The sequence below is a fragment of the Schistocerca piceifrons genome, chromosome 3 (assembly GCF_021461385.2).
Source record: "Schistocerca piceifrons isolate TAMUIC-IGC-003096 chromosome 3, iqSchPice1.1, whole genome shotgun sequence".
NCBI lineage: Eukaryota > Metazoa > Arthropoda > Insecta > Orthoptera > Acrididae > Schistocerca > Schistocerca piceifrons.
Genome location: NC_060140.1, coordinates 114,977,858 through 115,002,334, shown reverse-complemented (window position 1 = coordinate 115,002,334; position 24,477 = coordinate 114,977,858). Strand labels below are relative to the sequence as shown.

The window sequence follows — 24,477 nt, the reverse complement described above, 5'->3', positions numbered from 1 at the left end:
TTACTGAAATAAATAATACTAATTAAATGTAGGATGATTATGTTAACTAAAATAAGTTATAACTAAATGTTATTACAGTGAAACAATAAACCATTTAAACAGACAACAACCATATGATCAATTGTAGCATAATGTCCATTATTTCATCATTTTCAAAAATTCATATCTTTGTTCATAATCAAATACCAGTGTTGAATTTTTTACAGTACTTTGCTATCATACAGGTGTACAAAATGTGCAAAACTCAAAATTTTTACATTCAGTCCCTCCAGAGATAACTACCCCCAAACTTTACAAAAAATAAAGGTTTTCAAATTTTAAAAAAATTATAAAAAATTAGGGAAACATTTGTCAGTGTTCTTGCTCTATGTAAGGCTAATAGTTTATGATATCCAACTAGAGGAAAAAATACACTCCGGTAAGTCACTTCCTGGTTGTTATTCTTGGGTCTAAAAAGTAGATTTTCTAACTTTTCAATACCAAATTTGGAGGTAATTTCAATTAGTTATTTTGGAATTTAGGGTATTTTGGTTATAAACAATGTTGTAGAGGACTAACTGATTGATTGACTGATTTGGGGGGAGGGGATCAAACAGTGAGGTCATCGGATAAGGAATGAAATTGGCCGTGTCCTTTCAAAGGAACCACCCAGCATTTGCCTGAAATGATTTAGGGAAATTATGAAAAACCTAAATCAGGATGACCAGATGCTATTTTGAACAATCGTCGTCCTGAATGTGGGTCCAGTGTGCTACCACTGCACCACCTCAGTTGGTGTTGTAGAGGAGACGTCTCTTAAAACAATCAAGTCAATAGCAATGTTGTAACTTCACCCTGTAGAGAGATATTCAAATTAATGCCAATGTCTCCAAATTGAAAAACTGTTGTGCACTTAGTAACAATGCAAGGTAAAATTTTTCTGAAAACTGTCATTACCATTATATGGTAATCACATGTAAAAAAAATCAAACTATTTAAAAATGCTCAAGCAACCCTCATTGTATCACTTAATATGGATTGACTTTCACATGAAGCTTTCAATACCATAAACTCACCCCAACCCCAAAACGCAATACCGCAAATTTCACTTGGCCAAATTGCCAAATTTGTAACCCCCGCCTTCACTTACCCTATCTACTTAAAACGAACCCAACAGTATAAATAACACCTACAGTATAAATAACACACACACATCTAATATCAAAAACATACCTAACTAACAATGGTAAACCAATATGCATGATACCTAACAACCACAATCCAACAGAACTACCAACCAAATACTTAAACACACACACAACACACACACACACACACACACACACAAATCATCTGTAATCAGTCCAAATAACTGTAACAACATGACTGCATACAACCTATCTTTTCACCTCTGCAATAAGCAGCACTCACAAATTTCTGTCATATCCAAACTGACAAGAAAAGAAAAATTATATTAAACCTTCAACCATAAAAAATATACAGCATTATTAAGTCCAAGATCACACATGAATCCATCAGATACAAGAAGTAAATCAATGTAACTCACCGTATGTCGTTAAATGGCATGAGGAATCAGTACATCCAAAACTGCATACATTAACTTGATCTTGTTCTTCCATTTTAGCAACAACTTGATATCCTTCGGACACTAAAATAAAATTGTCGAGTCCAAAATAAAGAAAAGAAATAAAATTAATAAGCATTCAGCTTCCCAAGAAGTAGCAGTCTCTAGTACAGTTAAATGGTTAAATTTAGCAATGAACCTGTCACAAACAGGTTTAAAATCACTGAATAAACAGCAAAATAAATATTTAAACAATGAAGACATAAACAACAAAATTCCAAATTTTAGGCGACATTTTTGCACCTTATCCGAAGATACACCAAAATGAAAATACATTTCTCTAATAGAATGAAATGAGTTGAATGGCGTTAATGAATGTAATGTGGTAGGTGTCCACTTTGAGATACGTGACTCTGAACATGGGTATATTTTGATACATTCATGTGTTTTAGCAGATTTACAGTATGGTAGCACAGTAATTAAACATACAAGTCAGGCCAAAATTTATTATATGCTAAACACCCAGACAGACAGTAGTGTGGCAAAAGACCAGGTCCATAGCGCACTTTCTCCATTACTTTTGCCTTGTTAAACTATGAGGCAAATTTTTCGTGACATGATTTGTTGCCCACTTTGAACTGCAATTATGCCAAATGCATTGCTTTCTGAACTCTACTTGCAACATTTGTGTGTAGAGCACACAAAGTTGTACCTCTATACCCAGAAGCAAGAGTCTAGCTCTTTTACATTAGGAACAGTGGAATGCCGAACTTGATGATTTCTTCACTACTTTTCAGTCTCTGTAAAAGTGGTCTTCACGAAAATGGCTCTAGCACCTCAACCAAGTTACAGGTGAGCCTGAAACTTTGCATAAGTTCATGTAGGGCCCTAAGGTACATCCTGTACAAATTTCATCAAAATTGAAGATGGTTGAGCTGGGATCATCCTCTAAATTGGGACACTTGACATGGAATGACCCATGAGACAAACTCGGGTGAAGAAGAGTCTTATGAACCAAAGAGTAAAGAGGACAGTGCTGGTAACAGACAAGGGCAAATGTTTATTCCACCCCAGCAACAATTGCAAAATCATTCAACATTAATGAAGTCTTCACAGATAACTAAACTTGTAATGCCACTGATGAGAGAGGAACAAAAGCAAATCCATAGTAATATGAAGAAAATGTCAATATTATACAAGTGTTCACTGGAAGCAATGTATGAAAAATGAATTGTAGTCACTATAACAGAATAAGATATGAGAAGTAATTGTTCTACCAAAAGGAGCAACAGCCATACCAAGCAAGAGGATTTGTCTGTAAGGACTAATTCAGACTGGAGTATAGAAAAATATAAAGCATGGCTTGTCATCAAGGGGATAAGTGAACACTTCAGTGAAACTTTCAGTCTAATAGCTAAGCTGTGCACAATTCAATGCTAAGAATTGTTGCAGCTGAGTAGATGCATCTGATGTAGTTCGATGTGTCTCTGTTTTCTTGTACGGAGAATTAGAAAAAGGAATCCATATGCAATAGCCAAATGCGCACAGTGATGGGTCAGCAAGTATTTCCAAATTAAGGTGAAGTTTGTATGAATTTAAAGCAAACACAGAAATCTTGGAACAAACATTTTTGAGCATTTCTCTCGTCAGCTGGTTTCAAGGCAAAACGACGCATATCCATCCCTATACATCACGTAGAAGCTTTTGGTAATGAGATATTAGTTGTGGTGAGTGATCATCAAGATTCCAGAAAGTTCACTGAGAATGTGAAAACTGAATTCAAGATCACTGTGGAACCAGCCTGTAGTATTTCCTTGGGTTTGAGGTTCAAACGCTTTGTTGTTGGTGCAATGAAGTTAGGTCAATGAGTATATGCAAGGAAGATTCTGGTCTGTTTCGATTTTCATGAGTGTAAACCTATTTCAACACCTATAGTAAAGGAACCGGATACATCACAAGCAGAAACAAATAATGCACACAAGTGTAACTTTTTTTTTATCAACAAGCATTTGGAGAACTGGTGACTCTGATTCTTGGAGTGAGATCTGCTTTGGATTACAGTGCTGGCTTACTGTCTGGACGCTGGACTCAACATCAACAGATGTGATACTAAAATCAGTATTCTGGTACGTAGCAGGTATATGTGACCTTACTATCATCTATTATCCAAGTTTGTGCAGTGGTATATAACATGTCTATGGTGTTGCACATGTTGGAGGGTGCAGCAAAACTGGTCAGTCGGCATCTGGTGTCCTTACTACACATGCAGGTAGAGTGGCAATGACAGCCAAATCTACAACTGAAGCAAATTTTGTAGCTGCAACATAAGCTGTTACAGAAATAATTTATGCATGCAGACTTGTTAGAGGAATGAGAAAGCACATGGAAGTTCCAGTCCTTAAAGTTAATAATAAGGCAACAGCGAGACGCACAGATTACAGGGCAGTTAGCCATCTGGCGTATTTCGAATGTAGAGCAGCTAGCAGATATATTGCTGAAGCTCCTGGTAAAACCAAGACTAAGATTTATGTCATAAAATGGATATCATATATTGATGTGTGTTTTTTCTCCCTTTCACTCTTAATTAAATAAGGGCAAGTGTTACAGTTATACATGTTTATATTAAATAAGCATGGTGCAAGGTTGGTAGCGTTTACTGCTAAAAGAAAAGCATCTCAATGTATTGTGTTGGACTGTTTATTGAACAATTTTCAGAATGAAATTCCTGGGCTGAACAGTTCATCTGCAGACTATTACGCTCAACAAGCACAACTCACACAGGCACCCCAAAAAGAAGTGATGCGTTGAGAACAATAAATTAATGATTTTTTTTTCTAGTCATAAAATTCATTCTTTAGGTTACCGCAGACGCAAACGCTGAAGTAAAACTATACACGGCATGGACAGCTCGGGCGACACCGGGTGCCAACTGCACATGAAAAAAACCTGTAACACCAAATTCTGTCATATAAAGAGGTCTCACACACGGGGACATAACAACGATTTATAAAAGATCCAACGCAGCTCACATTTTGCATGCATGACGGAGTCGAAGAGAAAATGCGAGGCACAGCGCCGTCTGATGAGAACACACGGCATCAAAGGTCGATGCTCTGAACATATTCTGCCACATTTTGTTGGTTCTGTATTAATTGTGTAATGATTCGGCCCAAAATCTTTTCCTTTTGCTGTCCTTCGGAAACATATATATTATAAAGGTGACAGTTTGAAAACGGCAAGCGTAACTATCGCAATAAACACTCCATACGAAATGTATTAGTTTGGCAAAAGGATTTAAAAAGGCTCTGAGCACTATGGGACAAACTTCTACGGTCATCAGTGCCCTAGAACTACTTAAACCTAACTAACCATCCATGCCCGAGGCAGGATACGAACCTGCTACCGTAGCGGTCGCGCGACTTCAGACTGTAGCGTCTAGAACCGCTCGGCCACGACTTGCCGCCGCAAAAGCCTTTATCTGTGGACAGTAATAGCTGACTTTGCGCTTCTTTTTCTGAATCCATAGGCTGCCCAAGCAACCATTTTTTTCACGAATTTAAGTTCTTATCTTGATGTATCGCACAGCAAGACACGCACAGTCCAATCATAATATTTTGACTTCCCTTTGCTGCTTATGGCGAGTTACATCAACACACAAAATGCCCTACCCCAGTCGCCACTCATCAGAGACTGACTCATGTTTATGTTCTCCTGTTTGGCTAACATTTAAGACGTACATAAGACAGGCAGCGTAATAGTCAGGACCCTGGACTACCGAACGAAACGATAGATGTCTCCGCCCGACTTTACTCTGATGCACTCTTCGTAGCGGTAACATTCAAAATTGTTTCCAAAAATTCTAGTTTTATTTCATGTTCCATACATAGGTGGTACTGCATTGTGTGAAACTAGTCAATTTTTCAGTACAGTTACTTTCACATACAACATTTACAGCGAATTCAACATAATCAGTGTAGATACTAAATTTATGTTTTCATAGACACTTTAAAACTATGCAGAAAAAAGGATAGGGAGTGGAATGTAAATAACAGCATTAGCGACCAGACTTGCAAATAATTTTAATATTATATATCATTACATAATATCTAAATCATATAAAGTTTAATTACTAACTTTATTACTCATCTAAGCTATAATCAGCATTTACCAGCTGGAATATTTTTACACCTGCTATAACTTTTTGTCCAGTCTCAACACTCACATCAGCAGTAGCACTGGAGTTGCGGAATGTCTCTGTTGTTATCTATAGGTCGTTTTTCGTCTCCAGTGTCGTGAGGAATTTCAGTTTTCCTCTGCCGCTAAACGATCGTGTCGCAGCCACTGAAGGCATGTAAGAATAGAATGTCGTCTTTCAATACTAGACACAATTTGAACTTTTAGGGTTCTGTAGACTACGTCGCCTTGTCTGTGTTTGCCTGGCTTCAATAGAAAAATGTTGGGGGCCAATGGGGCTCAAGTGGTTAGAATCACAAGAACATCTCTGACCTCACTAGCAACACTGTGCCGAGCAACGTCAACAGCAGAAGCTACGACTGCAGTATTTGCTTTCTCAGCGGTTGATTAATACTAAAGTACTCACCTTTAATATGTACGATCATTAAACAAATGAGGCTCTCTTTATTTTATTCATTTAACAGATAAAAAATCTTTTTCCATGGTTAATGACGTTTTTCATTAAATGTGACAATTGGCGCAGTTCTTTTGATGGTTCTACGCAGCCGCTCAGCTGATGCCGTGCTGCTGTGATTTGTTTCATCAGGGTATCCATCAAACACAATGGCGTTCTTTCTATGATATAATCGAAATACTTCGTACCTGTGGAAGAAAATAATTCTTCTGCCTCCCACGCCTCTTTGTGCAATAGAACTCTGCCTTTTATAAGTAAACTGGATCTTTACAGGCATCAAACACATTGCAAAAACAGCGTTTTGTATTTTCTGCATACCTACGTAGTTAAACATAGATACAGGGCATGGGACAAGCTCGAAGAGCTGAAGCGAACGCGATTCTGAGAAAGTCGGGATGACTTTGCAGTGCACTGTGATTTTAGATGTTATGCACTTTAAAGGTAGGACTCGATTTCTTCTTAGAAATTTCACGTCTGATGCTCTACAACTTTTCTCCCATAACATTTTGCTTCAAATTGGCCAATTCTCAAATGCTGCTCGTTTTATTGCGATGAAACGAGTCTTTTTCGAAAAGTGTGAGAAATTCCCGGTTTATGGCGTGCCTTTTCTGTCGCAAAATTTGAGCAAATAGCGAAGTTTTGGAACTCCATCGATCCACAGTTTAATGCTCTACATTTTTGGTAATCTCAGCTATTTCGATTAAATGCTTAGTTTTGGGGGACTTTGGGGGAAAAAAAAACAAAAAAACTGAAAAATACGAAGTTTTTGTGTTTTTTGTTTCATTTCGGCTGAAGCTCCACTCAGAAATCGGGGCAAACTCAAATTTTTCTTATCTGAGGTCAACTGGGGTGGTTAAAACAGTTTCCAAAATTCCACCAATTTTAGGAAGAAAAATTCTAATTTGCTTGGCTTAATATGGCTTCGTGTTGTCTCATGGACTATGAGACAGCAAGCAGGATGCTACAGAACTAATTCGACTTCCGACAGCGACATATCACTCAGCGTGTGAAGGGTCGCAGAAATAGTGCTAATTCCTGAAAATATCCAGAAATACGCTTGGAGATATTATAAGACACCTTAACGACGAGGATCGCATAGTAAGTCACTGTCTTTATAAATGTATGAAACAAATTCTTAATTTTTGTCACTTATGATTGTTAATACTTTCAGTTATTTCGTTAATTTGTTTTCGAAGTTTCTATGTTATTATTCTTTTTGAAGCTATTAAAAAAACAGTTAAATATTCCAAGGCAAATTATTTACATTCTATGTAACATATACTTCTTGATATCTTCTAGACAACACCTGGGTGGTTTTGAGTGACATTGTACCTGGATGGCTAAGGGTAATATCGATGAAAAGTAGCATTATAGCTGGATTAGGAACTTCCATGTGAAGGTCAGACAAACCAACATCAATTTACAACACATCAGTGCACGATGCCTGTATGGTAGTACGCAGTGGTGTTTTGAAATGTTTATGTGTGCTGCAAAACTCTGAACACAATGAAAAAATTCATTTTACAACGACAGTCAATATCTTCCGTGCAAACGATTATGGACGACTGAAAAACGAAAAGCGAGAAGAAGTGGTGCATAAATTATAGAGCACTGTTAAGCGATGTGACGGAAATAAGTATTCATCATCCGGTAGCAGATGAATAAACATCTGGGTAACTTTCCCCAACATTTTCACAACGAAAATATATTTTTACTATCTGGAGGAAGACGCGACAAATGAATCTGCAGTTCGAGCTGTTACCATGATGCTTTTCGCAGTTTCATTGATTTTCAGTTGATGTTGACGGTGTGGAAATTGAGCTACAATTTGAACTTAATAAAAATATAGTGTGACTGTTCCGTGGTAAGTTTTATAATAAATTAGTCCCGCCAACATTTATTTCCTCAACACAAATTTCCACGATTTTACAAGTCTGAAGCTACGATTACATCGAATGTTACTATCTGTGTACATACTTGACAGAACAACGTATTCCCACAACAAAGAAAACGAAATCTAAAGGCAGAAATTCACTGAGAGACTTCAGCTCAAAATCATGTCATCGAATTACACGTGCACAGAGAGTGGTACCAAACATTCATACTTCACTGAATACCAAAACAAGTAATATTAAATGACTTCCCGTGTTTCTGTGTTTGACATTTAAATATAATGTTAACGAAACATGTTTGTTAATTTAAATGTTATCCTAAAATGGCATTCATCATAATGCTGCATGGATCGTAAGAAATAACATGCTTCGCCAGCAGCGGCTCCATCTTATCTCTGTTTCATCAAAATATAAAGAAGTCTTTCATTTCACTTCCATTTCTCATTATTACACCAGTCTTAGAAAATAAATTTGCCGCGATACGCATTAATGAGCCACCACGAAACAGTACATCTCCAAAGAACATGACATTAACGGTCGTAGAGCTAAGACTCGTTGCAAAGTTGCCTTGTTCCGAGCCCTCCCGCCCCTGCCTTCCACTCATCCCACCTTTCCCCATCATAATATAACTATAAGCCAGCCGGCTGCTCACTGCTCAGCATGAGCGCTACACAGCTCACAATGGCACGTCTAGAATACACGATATAATCGACTCATTAAACATTCGTACTGAGCGACCTTGTTTCACCCATACATACTTTTACTGTTTTGATGCTTAGGTGACTCCTACACACCTAAAACACTTTTCAGTCTCTAATCGTTACTGGAACAATGTCCAGATCTTGTACACCACTATGTCTTTCCTGCTGAAAAACCGAATACTGCTTATTCACGATCAAACCTTCTGAACTTGCGAAGTAAATAGAACATATACTCATGTATTCTCATGTTCTTCCATTAATGTCTTCAAATCTTAAGAAATTACTCCAAGATGCAGTCCATTTGAGACCTAGAATTCTGAAGAAACTTGATCCAACATACTATTCACTTTCTGTAAAAATTACTGTGGTGGGATAAATGTCAGTAATTATGTATGTAATTAAGTATGTGTATATTAGGTATAAGACATAAGGCCTGCCTTATTATACATAGGGTCAATGGCAGATTAAGATGAGTAATTCTTCTCTGATTGCTGATGGGTTCTCTTTGAGCAATTCCAGCTCGTATAAACTTAAATATCTTTGAAAAATACTGTTGAGTTAAGAGGGTGGACACGGTTAGCTGGGCTCCAAAAAGCAATTTTGAAAATTTGTCCCAAAAAATTCTTCGTTTCTTTTGACTTACACAATTTTTCTATCTATTACAGAGAAATATGTATACTGGTGTGTGTGTGCTTGCCAAACACTCCACACACTTCATCAATTAGTTCCTAACTTAATTGGCAGTTTAACTTTGGCATCTGCTTCTAATATTCTGTGTCACAGAAAGGCATTGTATATTTTTTATATTTGTTAGGCATAGTTCAGTGCTTCGATTGTTTGCCTAACCTAACCTAACCTAGCCTTAGAACTGTTTGTTGCGTTTGTTGCTTGAATTGTGTTGTGCTATTGACAGTGCGGACAACTTTTTATTGGTGTTTTTCACATGGCTTCTGAGGTGATTATTTTTTATTTAGAATGGAGGAGGGCTAAAAACATCTTATATAACGAAATAGGGCTGTTTTTATACAGTCATAGTAATTTGCAGGGAAGTGCTAATAATCATAACCATACACTAATTTCTTCTATGAAAAAAGTAAAAATCTATTTTAGTCCTACAGAATATAGAGTACGTACTGCAAATGCAAACTATAATACAGATTTAATATTTAAGAAACTTAAAATGTCTGTCGTGGGATTCACACAAAATGATTCAGTCAATAAATTCGAAAATATGGAAGACATGTATGGAGACTGGTTTTTTTAGAAGAAGAGTAGTGCAAATATAAAATTATGATGCTGTGATTACTTTCAGTAATGGAATAAATGACAAATTAAAAGTAACTAACAAACTTAAAATACCTGTGGACCAAAACACGTTACAGTTTTTGAAGAAGGAATACATGTGAAGAATAAAATCATCAAAAAAGACAAAACGATGGGCAGAATGATACACCAAGGAGACAAGGAGAATGTGAAACTGACTGAAAGCACAGAATGAAGGATATAATGGATAAGATCACACAATATAGTATTTACCTGGGAATTTAAGTTTATAGAAGACATCAAAGTGTACACTCAAGCATTTTACAAACTTAACATTTCACATTCTTACAAAATGGTTTCTCTGATAAATTTCTGACTAATACATGAATCATCTAATGATTTTCATAGGATATTCTACTTATGATGGCCTGCAACACACATCGCAATTTCTGCTGAAGATTAAAACATTTTTAAGTTGTACATTTTTAATAATGTAAAAATGGTACAGAAAGGCTTTAAGTGACTCATCTCACTAGAGATCAGTTTCTACATGGTGTGTAGTGACGACCTAGTAAATATTCTATGTATGTTTTATAAGTATAAAATCAAATTTGAATAAACATAAATGGTTATTTCTTCCTGAGTTTTCAAGGAATCATGAAAATTAACATTTTAGTAAGATGAAAATTAATAGTTAATTAAGATATTTGCAACATAGTTATTTCTACAAGTGGATGTCATTCTTGTTGACTGTATGCATATTTCTTCATGAAATTACCTCTCATCTTTTCTGAGGAACAAAGTTAGAATGTACTCTAACTTTATTGTATAATAACTTCACCTACCCTCTTAAAAGATTCCTGGTGATGGAAACCTCGTTAGATAAAAAAATTAATCATGACAATGGAAAGTCTAGGATCATCTAAAGCTCGGTGAAGATAATGAATTCATATACACAGATAAAATGGTTAGTTTCTGGGGTAGCTAATTTAATCAGTAACATACCCAGGATGTTTCACTCTCTGATGAGACAGTGGGAAGCAGGTGACATGTTAAAATATTGAAAGTGACATTGTTCGTGTTGGACTGTCTCGACTAAAATCAACAAATCACAGTATAATTCTTATTAATTAGTACACAGTGAGCACATGGTCATCATATTTACCCTACAGGCAATCTTGCTTTCTCAAAACTGAAATCCCCCTATTGTTTATTTATTCTTTGCTCTAGGAAAGGAAACTAGATTGTATCTTTTATAATCAATTTTAGTATTACATTAATATAGTTGTGAACATGAAAATGAATAAACTATATTATTTGTATATTGTTAATTTTTATATAAATGAAATTATTTTTATTTTACTTCACAGACTTGGAATATAGAAATAATCGTTTCATAAGGGGTAATTGGCTGGTTTATCTCTTAAGGATGTTTATGTTTCAAAGTATCTTACTTTTTACATATGGAACCATACTGCAGGACACTGAAACTCCTAACATCTCTGTTTTGTTGCATATATACACTTATTTTATTGCAATAGCATATGGTAAGGTAAACCTTAATTATATGCAAGATAATTTTTCTGTTCATCAACACATCGACAGCTGCAAACACTCGCAGTAGGCTACAAACATACATACAGTAAATATGTAATAAGAACACGTCCAAAGAGAGATTCTTTTCGCAAATAAATTCTAAATATTGACAAGGTCGGCTTTCACGGGATGATTGTGAACAACAGAAAATTGACACATAATTCTTTATCGCATTGCTGCAAATGTTAGTCAAAGTTTTCTACATATTAACATACCAAATGTGACAGAAGTTTTTCGAGAAAATTTTCCGTTTTTATACGAGCAATGAATTGCCTTTCGACATCGATCAGCGTGATTGGTTGACAGGAACAGTTGTCTCAACAGAATTTTAAAAAATATCCTAAAGAATTATTCTTCGCAGGCTACTACCATTATAGTTCGTACCAACTTGTGCCCTTTTAGTCGCAAAACTACATGGAAACGATGCGGAATACGACGCTGTGTCATACAGAAAGGACGGCTACAATCTATTTGTTATACACAGCCATAAAGAACGCCTCATTTACTTTCTAAGAAAGTACCACAAAGTGTCTGGCTTGGCGAAGACAAAACTCTAACCTAACTGTGGCCACAATGCATGCTGGGAGCAGCTGATATCTCATGCGCGCGCATCCCTCGGTATGGGAGCCATCTGCTGTCGCTGAATGGAACTACGCGGCCCAATTAGACCAAACAGCTACGGACTGTGTAAGCGCCGTTTCGTCAAATGCCGTCTTTAAGAGCTTTGATGACACCACTGACAATATGGGAGAGTTTAGTCGCAAAATATAAACATTTTATTAGCGTTTCGGGCTCGATGTATTGCACAACTGCCCACACATAACGTGTACAGTGATGTGCACTCGATTGCTGTAATGCGCTCTGTATGACGTAAAGGGGCGAGCTTGTGGGCGTCAGAGCATACTTACCTGGCACAGGGGATACCGTGATCATGAAGGCGGTTCCTCCAGGACGAGGCTCTTCCATTGCACTTCGGTTGGGCTGACCCCTGCGATTACCCCTAATGTGGGTAACTCGGGTGCATAATTTTTGGTAGTCGGGACTGCGTTCGCGCAGACCCGGTCTAATATCAAATAAACATAGATAAATGCATATTATGGGAGATCCACAATGGAATGTAACAACATTTTTAGAACCAAAGTTGCTACCTGCCATATGGTGCAGAAGCTGAGTCGAAGATACACACAACAAAAAGATTTTCACCCGTAAAGATAGTTTTATGAACATAGCTGTATTATAAGGAACAGTCTACAAAATGCTCTCCTCCTTGTCCAGATGTAAGAATCTCCCTTATCTGTCGCTCACTTGCAATGTCTTCATCATTCCAATGCTCTTCCTCTCATTTCTTCCATTATTCCCCCTATAACTCCTTGATGCAGACAATTTCTATGCAGTAAATGCCCCATCAAGATTTTTTCCTTGTTCTGATAGCTTCCAATTATCATCTTTCTTCCACTATTGTCTTCCTTACTTCTCCAGGCTTAAATATGTCACCCCACCTTACCTGAAAACTATCTTCTCCATAGTTACATTTCGAAACTTTCTAAATATCCTCCTGTTTCAGACAACTCATATTATATTTCTTTTTACCTGTCCATGATTCGCTCCTGTACAACACTACACTTCAGACATAAGATTTAGCTAATCTTTACCTCAGCTCCACTGGAATTCCGTTTAATGTTAGTAAAAGCTTCACCTTTTGCAAGGCTCTCTTTCCCATACGTATCCTTCATTTTAATTTTTCTGTTCAGCTTCCAATACACGTCTTTAAACAACTCAGGTACAGAGACAATTTTCTCATTTTATTTTATCTCTTTCCATCTAATGCCCCTTGCACCCATCAGTTCTACTACACACTGACCTCATATTTGGGAGGATGGTATTACTCTGTCGGGCCACTCTGATGTTTGTATTCTGTGGTTGTACTAAATAACTCAGGCGAATGCTGAGATTGTTTTTTAATCAAGGCTATGGCTGACTACTCTCCTATCTTCATGACCACCTGTTCCTGTCCTTCTAAAACATGTTATATATTCTGTGCCTATTTCGAGCTATTGATGTGCACTGCACTACCTTGACAATTCCTAGATCATTTGCTAGATGATCATTTGATAATTAAGGTAAATAAATATGCCAAACGGTGCCATCTCATCTGCTGCCCCTTCCCTTCCCGTAATATTGATATAAAATAACGATTTGAAGATACTTCACTACAGTATGCATATAATAGTGTTCATATAACAGTGAGAGAAATTTCATATAAAGCTTTTTTATAGTTCCACTAAACAATATCGCTGTATTTCAGTGCATTTATACAGCTCGCAGAAGTAATGTTAAACAGTTACTAAATCATCCACATCATGTCACCTTCTTGTTGTGGTGGTCCTGACCATTTCACAGCATGTGACATATGCATCCACGTAATGATTTACTGATATGTGCTCTACAGTGAGAATTCCGAATCGTCGGTGTGACTATCCTAGCGTCCTATTCTGTACAATAATGAAGCATTACAAGGGCAAACATCAGTCTTGAAGAAACAACCCTGGAGTTTTAATGTAAGCAGCATGCAAAGAGTTTACTTGTCCACTTACTTACGGTTGTGGATAACCTTTTCTAACTCATCGTGCATCGACCAAATAGAACATTTCTATGAAGACGTGACATACTGTCAAGAGAAGAAAGCCCTGACAACTGAATCAACGCCATCTGTCAGTTCATCAAAGGCTTATGACACACACACACACACACACACACACACACACACACAGAGTGACTCTTACTAATTATTACATAGTGTGTATCCTTCCACTCCTCTGTAAATCCAGCCACTTTTACTACTGATTATTCTGTAAAGTGTATTCTTCCACTCTTTTGTAAAGATTCAATATATTATAGAATCTTGAAACCAGAAAATTAACCTGCGAATGACATGTTCTGTTTGAATTATTGTGGTACCACAAACATTCATTATATTTGTTTGTACATTTCAGATTAAACAACTTAGGTGTAAAGAAGATAAACCCTCATACAATAGGAGGATTGAATCATCGACAGGAGCACAAATAAAGAAAAGAAACTTCGCTAGCTTTTGGACAAATTCTTTAACGAACTGGAGTAATCTCTCACACACACACACTTGGGCAGCTATATTGTGCTGGCTGAACACACAATGTGATAATTTAGCTAATTATGTATCATCACACTTAACATGCCTCTTAGTTATTTGGTCTCAAGTTGTGTAGGACTTGAACCAAACCAATTATCTGAGTAAAAAAGTGTCATAATGCTGCAACACATATCAATTACATAATCCTTTTTTTATAATATTGGCCTTGATGTTTGCAGCATGGTTCCATCATATTGAGAAGTGTCGCCCTAAAATGGTATTCATCATAATGCTGGATGGATCGTAAGAAACAACATCTTTCGCCCTTAGCTGTTCCATCTTAACGCCACTTCACCAAAATATTAAAATATGTATCATTTCACTTCAATTTCTCATTACTACACCAGTCTTAGAATATAAATCTGTCGTAATACGCATTAATGAGGCACCACGAAACAATACATCTCCATAGAACATGTCTTGTTTTGACCCCTCCCGCCCCTGCCTTCCACTCACTCATCCCACCTTTCCACATCATATTATCAGCATGAGGCAGCCGGTTGCCCAGTGCTCAGTGTGAGAGTGAACCAGCTCACTAGGGCAGATCTAGAATACACGATTTAATCGACTCGTTGTAAATTTGCACTGAGCAACCTTGTTTCTACCATAAACACTTTTACAGTTTAGATGGTTAAGTAACTCCTACACACCTAAAACAGTTTTCAGTCTCTAATCCTTTCTCAACCAATGTCCAGATCTTGCACAGCACTGTGTCTTTCCTGCTGAGAAACTGTATACTGCTCATTCATCATCAAACCTTCTGAACTTGCGAAGCAAAAAGAAGATATACTCATCTATTCTCATGTTCTTCCATTAATGTCTTCAAGTATTAAAAATTACTCCAAGTTGCAGTCCATATGAGACCTAGAATTCTGAAGAAACTTTGTCCAACATGCTATTAACTTTCTGTAAAAATTACTGTGGTGGGATTTTCGTCCAACATACTATTAACTTTCTGTAAAAATTACTGTGGTGGGAGTTATTGTCTGTAATTGTCCATGCTATTAAGTATGGATATTAGGTACAAGGCATCAGGCCTGTTTTGCTATACATAAGGCCAATGGCGAATTAAGATGAGCTTCTCTGATTGCTGATGGGATCCCTTTGAACAATTCTAGCTAGTATAGATAGAAGTATCTTTGAAAAATACTGTTAAGAGGGTGGACACGGTTAGCTGGGCTCCAAAAACCAGTTTTCAAAATCTGTCCCAAAAAATTCTTCGTTCATTTAGCCTTACACAAGTGAAGATTGCAACACAAAATCTTTCTATCTCTTACAGAGAAAAATGTATATTGGTGTGTCTGTGCTGATCACTCCACACACACTTCGTCAAGTAGTTACTAACTTAACTGTCAGTTTCACTTGTGTGGATGGTTTCACACAAAATGATTGAGTCATTAAATTTCAAAATTTGGAAGACATGTCTGGAAACTGGTTTTCTGGGAGAAGAATAGTGCAAATATAAACCTATGATTCTGTGACTACTTTCAGCAATGGAATCAATGGCAAATTAAAAGTAACTAACAGACTTAAAATACCTGTGGACCAAAACACGATACAATTTTTGAAGGAGGAATACATGTGAAGATTAAATTCACCAAAAAAGAGAAAAAGATGTTCAGAATGATTCACCAAGGAGGCAAGGAAAATGGGAAAGAAACTGAATGCACAGAATGAAGCAAAGAACCAATAAGATCATGGAATATAATATCAACCAGGGAATTTTAGTTCATAGAAGACATCATAGGGTACACTAAAGCATCTTACAAACTTTAACGCTGTTTTCATCATTTCGCATTTCTACGAATTGGACTCAGTCATAAGTTTGTGTCTAATGCATGAATCTTACAGTAATTTTCAGAGGATATTCTACTTATGATGGCCTACAACACACATCGCAATTTCAGTTGAACACTGAAAAATTGTAAGTTATAAATTTTTTATCGTGTACAAATAGTATAGAAAGGGTTTAAGTAACTCGACACATTATATATCTGTTTCTACATGGAGTGCAGTGACGACCTAGTAAATATTCTAAGTATGTTTTATAAGTATAAAATCAAATTTGAATAAACACAAATGGTTATTTCTTCCTGAGTTTTCAAGGAATCATGAAAATTAACATTTTAGTAAGATGAAAATTAATAGTTAATTAAGATATTTGCAACATAGTTATTTATACAAGTGGATGTCATTCTTGTTGACTGTATGCATATTTCTTCATGAAATTACCTCTCATCTTTTCTGAGGAACAAAGTTAGAATGTACTCTAACTTTATTGTATAATAACTTCACCTACCCTCTTAAAAGATTCCTGGTGATGGAAACCTCGTTAGATAAAAAAATTAATCATGACAATGGAAAGTCTAGGATCATCTAAAGCTCGGTGAAGATAATGAATTCATATACACAGATAAAATGGTTAGTTTCTGGGGTAGCTAATTTAATCAGTAACATACCCAGGATGTTTCACTCTCTGATGAGACAGTGGGAAGCAGGTGACATGTTAAAATATTGAAAGTGACATTGTTCGTGTTGGACTGTCTCGACTAAAATCAACAAATCACAGTATAATTCTTATTAATTAGTACACAGTGAGCACATGGTCATCATATTTACCCTACAGGCAATCTTGCTTTCTCAAAACTGAAATCCCCCTATTGTTTATTTATTCTTTGCTCTAGGAAAGGAAACTAGATTGTATCTTTTATAATCAATTTTAGTATTACATTAATATAGTTGTGAACATGAAAATGAATAAACTATATTATTTGTATATTGTTAATTTTTATATAAATGAAATTATTTTTATTTTACTTCACAGACTTGGAATATAGAAATAATCGTTTCATAAGGGGTAATTGGCTGGTTTATCTCTTAAGGATGTTTATGTTTCAAAGTATCTTACTTTTTACATATGGAACCATACTGCAGGACACTGAAACTCCTAACATCTCTGTTTTGTTGCATATATACACTTATTTTATTGCAATAGCATATGGTAAGGTAAACCTTAATTATATGCAAGATAATTTTTCTGTTCATCAACACATCGACAGCTGCAAACACTCGCAGTAGGCTACAAACATACATACAGTAAATATGTAATAAGAACACGTCCAAAGAGAGATTCTTTTCGCAAATAAATTCTAAATATTGACAAGGTCGGCTTTCACGGGATGATTGTGAACAACAGAAAATTGACACATAATTCTTTATCGCATTGCTGCAAATGTTAGTCAAAGTTTTCTACATATTAACATACCAAATGTGACAGAAGTTTTTCGAGAAAATTTTCCGTTTTTATACGAGCAATGAATTGCCTTTCGACATCGATCAGCGTGATTGGTTGACAGGAACAGTTGTCTCAACAGAATTTTAAAAAATATCCTAAAGAATTATTCTTCGCAGGCTACTACCATTATAGTTCGTACCAACTTGTGCCCTTTTAGTCGCAAAACTACATGGAAACGATGCGGAATACGACGCTGTGTCATACAGAAAGGACGGCTACAATCTATTTGTTATACACAGCCATAAAGAACGCCTCATTTACTTTCTAAGAAAGTACCACAAAGTGTCTGGCTTGGCGAAGACAAAACTCTAACCTAACTGTGGCCACAATGCATGCTGGGAGCAGCTGATATCTCATGCGCGCGCATCCCTCGGTATGGGAGCCATCTGCTGTCGCTGAATGGAACTACGCGGCCCAATTAGACCAAACAGCTACGGACTGTGTAAGCGCCGTTTCGTCAAATGCCGTCTTTAAGAGCTTTGATGACACCACTGACAATATGGGAGAGTTTAGTCGCAAAATATAAACATTTTATTAGCGTTTCGGGCTCGATGTATTGCACAACTGCCCACACATAACGTGTACAGTGATGTGCACTCGATTGCTGTAATGCGCTCTGTATGACGTAAAGGGGCGAGCTTGTGGGCGTCAGAGCATACTTACCTGGCACAGAGGATACCGTGATCATGAAGGCGGTTCCTCCAGGACGAGGCTCTTCCATTGCACTTCGGTTGGGCTGACCTCTGCGATTACCCCTAATGTGGGTAACTCGGGTGCATAATTTTTGGTAGTCGGGACTGCGTTCGCGCAGACCCGGTCTAATATCAAATAAACATAGATAAATGCATATTATGGGAGATCCACAATGGAATGTAACAACATTTTTAGAACCAAAGTTGCTACCTGCCATATGGTGCAGAAGCTGAGTCGAAGATACACACAACAAAAAGATTTTCACCCGTAAAGATAGTTTTATGAACATAGCTGTATTATAAGGAACAGTCTACAAAATGCTCTCCTCCTTGTCCAGATGTAAGAATCTCCCTTATCTGTCGCTCACTTGCAATGTCTTCATCATTCCAATGCTCTTCCTCTCATTTCTTCCATTATTCCCCCTATAACTCCTTGATGCAGACAATTTCTATGCAGTAAATGCCCCATCAAGATTTTTTCCTTGTTCTGATAGCTTCCAATTATCATCTTTCTTCCACTATTGTCTTCCTTACTTCTCCAGGCTTAAATATGTCACCCCACCTTACCTGAAAACTATCTTCTCCATAGTTACATTTCGAAACTTTCTAAATATCCTCCTGTTTCAGACAACTCATATTATATTTCTTTTTACCTGTCCATGATTCGCTCCTGTACAACACTACACTTCAGACATAAGATTTAGCTAATCTTTACCTCAGCTCCACTGGAATTCCGTTTAATGTTAGTAAAAGCTTCACCTTTTGCAAGGCTCTCTTTCCCATACGTATCCTTCATTTTAATTTTTCTGTTCAGCTTCCAATACACGTCTTTAAACAACTCAGGTACAGAGACAATTTTCTCATTTTATTTTATCTCTTTCCATCTAATGCCCCTTGCACCCATCAGTTCTACTACACACTGACCTCATATTTGGGAGGATGGTATTACTCTGTCGGGCCACTCTGATGTTTGTATTCTGTGGTTGTACTAAATAACTCAGGCGAATGCTGAGATTGTTTTTTAATCAAGGCTATGGCTGACTACTCTCCTATCTTCATGACCACCTGTTCCTGTCCTTCTAAAACATGTTATATATTCTGTGCCTATTTCGAGCTATTGATGTGCACTGCACTACCTTGACAATTCCTAGATCATTTGCTAGATGATCATTTGATAATTAAGGTAAATAAATATGCCAAACGGTGCCATCTCATCTGCTGCCCCTTCCCTTCCCGTAATATTGATATAAAATAACGATTTGAAGATACTTCACTACAGTATGCATATAATAGTGTTCATATAACAGTGAGAGAAATTTCATATAAAGCTTTTTTATAGTTCCACTAAACAATATCGCTGTATTTCAGTGCATTTATACAGCTCGCAGAAGTAATGTTAAACAGTTACTAAATCATCCACATCATGTCACCTTCTTGTTGTGGTGGTCCTGACCATTTCACAGCATGTGACATATGCATCCACGTAATGATTTACTGATATGTGCTCTACAGTGAGAATTCCGAATCGTCGGTGTGACTATCCTAGCGTCCTATTCTGTACAATAATGAAGCATTACAAGGGCAAACATCAGTCTTGAAGAAACAACCCTGGAGTTTTAATGTAAGCAGCATGCAAAGAGTTTACTTGTCCACTTACTTACGGTTGTGGATAACCTTTTCTAACTCATCGTGCATCGACCAAATAGAACATTTCTATGAAGACGTGACATACTGTCAAGAGAAGAAAGCCCTGACAACTGAATCAACGCCATCTGTCAGTTCATCAAAGGCTTATGACACACACACACACACACACACACACACACACACACAGAGTGACTCTTACTAATTATTACATAGTGTGTATCCTTCCACTCCTCTGTAAATCCAGCCACTTTTACTACTGATTATTCTGTAAAGTGTATTCTTCCACTCTTTTGTAAAGATTCAATATATTATAGAATCTTGAAACCAGAAAATTAACCTGCGAATGACATGTTCTGTTTGAATTATTGTGGTACCACAAACATTCATTATATTTGTTTGTACATTTCAGATTAAACAACTTAGGTGTAAAGAAGATAAACCCTCATACAATAGGAGGATTGAATCATCGACAGGAGCACAAATAAAGAAAAGAAACTTCGCTAGCTTTTGGACAAATTCTTTAACGAACTGGAGTAATCTCTCACACACACACACTTGGGCAGCTATATTGTGCTGGCTGAACACACAATGTGATAATTTAGCTAATTATGTATCATCACACTTAACATGCCTCTTAGTTATTTGGTCTCAAGTTGTGTAGGACTTGAACCAAACCAATTATCTGAGTAAAAAAGTGTCATAATGCTGCAACACATATCAATTACATAATCCTTTTTTTATAATATTGGCCTTGATGTTTGCAGCATGGTTCCATCATATTGAGAAGTGTCGCCCTAAAATGGTATTCATCATAATGCTGGATGGATCGTAAGAAACAACATCTTTCGCCCTTAGCTGTTCCATCTTAACGCCACTTCACCAAAATATTAAAATATGTATCATTTCACTTCAATTTCTCATTACTACACCAGTCTTAGAATATAAATCTGTCGTAATACGCATTAATGAGGCACCACGAAACAATACATCTCCATAGAACATGTCTTGTTTTGACCCCTCCCGCCCCTGCCTTCCACTCACTCATCCCACCTTTCCACATCATATTATCAGCATGAGGCAGCCGGTTGCCCAGTGCTCAGTGTGAGAGTGAACCAGCTCACTAGGGCAGATCTAGAATACACGATTTAATCGACTCGTTGTAAATTTGCACTGAGCAACCTTGTTTCTACCATAAACACTTTTACAGTTTAGATGGTTAAGTAACTCCTACACACCTAAAACAGTTTTCAGTCTCTAATCCTTTCTCAACCAATGTCCAGATCTTGCACAGCACTGTGTCTTTCCTGCTGAGAAACTGTATACTGCTCATTCATCATCAAACCTTCTGAACTTGCGAAGCAAAAAGAAGATATACTCATCTATTCTCATGTTCTTCCATTAATGTCTTCAAGTATTAAAAATTACTCCAAGTTGCAGTCCATATGAGACCTAGAATTCTGAAGAAACTTTGTCCAACATGCTATTAACTTTCTGTAAAAATTACTGTGGTGGGATTTTCGTCCAACATACTATTAACTTTCTGTAAAAATTACTGTGGTGGGAGTTATTGTCTGTAATTGTCCATGCTATTAAGTATGGATATTAGGTACAAGGCATCAGGCCTGTTTTGCTATACATAAGGCCAATGGCGAATTAAGATGAGCTTCTCTGATTGCTGATGGGATCCCTTTGAACAATTCTAGCTAGTATAGATAGAAGTATCTTTGAAAAATACTGTTAAGAGGGTGGACACGGTTAGCTGGGCTCCAAAAACCAGTTTTCAAAATCTGTCCCAAAAAATTCTTCGTTCATTTAGCCTTACACAAGTGAAGATTGCAACACAAAATCTTTCTATCTCTTACAGAGAAAAATGTATATTGGTGTGTCTGTGCTGATCACTCCACACACACTTCGTCAAGTAGTTACTAACTTAACTGTCAGTTTCACTTGTGTGGATGGTTTCACACAAAATGATTGAGTCATTAAATTTCAAAATTTGGAAGACATGTCTGGAAACTGGTTTTCTGGGAGAAGAATAGTGCAAATATAAACCTATGATTCTGTGACTACTTTCAGCAATGGAATCAATGGCAAATTAAAAGTAACTAACAGACTTAAAATACCTGTGGACCAAAACACGATACAATTTTTGAAGGAGGAATACATGTGAAGATTAAATTCACCAAAAAAGAGAAAAAGATGTTCAGAATGATTCACCAAGGAGGCAAGGAAAATGGGAAAGAAACTGAATGCACAGAATGAAGCAAAGAACCAATAAGATCATGGAATATAATATCAACCAGGGAATTTTAGTTCATAGAAGACATCATAGGGTACACTAAAGCATCTTACAAACTTTAACGCTGTTTTCATCATTTCGCATTTCTACGAATTGGACTCAGTCATAAGTTTGTGTCTAATGCATGAATCTTACAGTAATTTTCAGAGGATATTCTACTTATGATGGCCTACAACACACATCGCAATTTCAGTTGAACACTGAAAAATTGTAAGTTATAAATTTTTTATCGTGTACAAATAGTATAGAAAGGGTTTAAGTAACTCGACACATTATATATCTGTTTCTACATGGAGTGCAGTGACGACCTAGTAAATATTCTAAGTATGTTTTATAAGTATAAAATCAAATTTGAATAAACACAAATGGTTATTTCTTCCTGAGTTTTCAAGGAATCATGAAAATTAACATTTTAGTAAGATGAAAATTAATAGTTAATTAAGATATTTGCAACATAGTTATTTATACAAGTGGATGTCATTCTTGTTGACTGTATGCATATTTCTTCATGAAATTACCTCTCATCTTTTCTGAGGAACAAAGTTAGAATGTACTCTAACTTTATTGTATAATAACTTCACCTACCCTCTTAGAAGATTCCTGGTGATGGAAACCTCGTTAGATAAAAAAATTAATCATGACAATGGAAGGTCTAGGATCATCTAAATCTCGGTGAAGATAATGAATTCATATACACAGATAAAATGGTTAGTTTCTGGGGTAGCTAATTTAATCAGTAACATACCCAGGATGTTTCACTCTCTGATGAGACAGTGGGAAGCAGGTGACATGTTAAAATATTGAAAGTGACATTGTTCGTGTTGGACTGTCTCGACTAAAATCAACAAATCACAGTATAATTCTTATTAATTAGTACACAGTGAGCACATGGTCATCATATTTACCCTACAGGCAATCTTGCTTTCTCAAAACTGAAATCCCCCTATTGTTTATTTATTCTTTGCTCTAGGAAAGGAAACTAGATTGTATCTTTTATAATCAATTTTAGTATTACATTAATATAGTTGTGAACATGAAAATGAATAAACTATATTATTTGTATATTGTTAATTTTTATATAAATGAAATTATTTTTATTTTACTTCACAGACTTGGAATATAGAAATAATCGTTTCATAAGGGGTAATTGGCTGGTTTATCTCTTAAGGATGTTTATGTTTCAAAGTATCTTACTTTTTACATATGGAACCATACTGCAGGACACTGAAACTCCTAACATCTCTGTTTTGTTGCATATATACACTTATTTTATTGCAATAGCATATGGTAAGGTAAACCTTAATTATATGCAAGATAATTTTTCTGTTCATCAACACATCGACAGCTGCAAACACTCGCAGTAGGCTACAAACATACATACAGTAAATATGTAATAAGAACACGTCCAAAGAGAGATTCTTTTCGCAAATAAATTCTAAATATTGACAAGGTCGGCTTTCACGGGATGATTGTGAACAACAGAAAATTGACACATAATTCTTTATCGCATTGCTGCAAATGTTAGTCAAAGTTTTCTACATATTAACATACCAAATGTGACAGAAGTTTTTCGAGAAAATTTTCCGTTTTTATACGAGCAGTGAATTGCCTTTCGACATCGATCAGCGTGATTGGTTGACAGGAACAGTTGTCTCAACAGAATTTTAAAAAATATCCTAAAGAATTACTCTTCGCAGGCTACTACCATTAT

General features: G+C 36.4%; 1 long non-coding RNA gene and 2 other non-coding genes across 3 annotated transcripts; 2 read left to right on the top strand and 1 right to left on the bottom strand.

Annotated features, from left to right (window-relative positions):
* Positions 1-725: 725 nt before the first annotated feature.
* On the bottom strand, positions 726-24,477 carry LOC124790114. Its single transcript, XR_007016226.1, has 3 exons — positions 24,318-24,477; positions 1,547-1,648; positions 726-834 (listed from the first exon to the last, which is right to left on the bottom strand). It is a non-coding gene; the product is annotated as an uncharacterized LOC124790114 (long non-coding RNA).
* Positions 12,565-12,727, top strand: LOC124790895. The gene has a single exon (XR_007016360.1). It is a non-coding gene; the product is annotated as a U1 spliceosomal RNA (small nuclear RNA).
* LOC124790896 lies at positions 18,784-18,946 on the top strand. Its single transcript, XR_007016361.1, has one exon. It is a non-coding gene; the product is annotated as a U1 spliceosomal RNA (small nuclear RNA).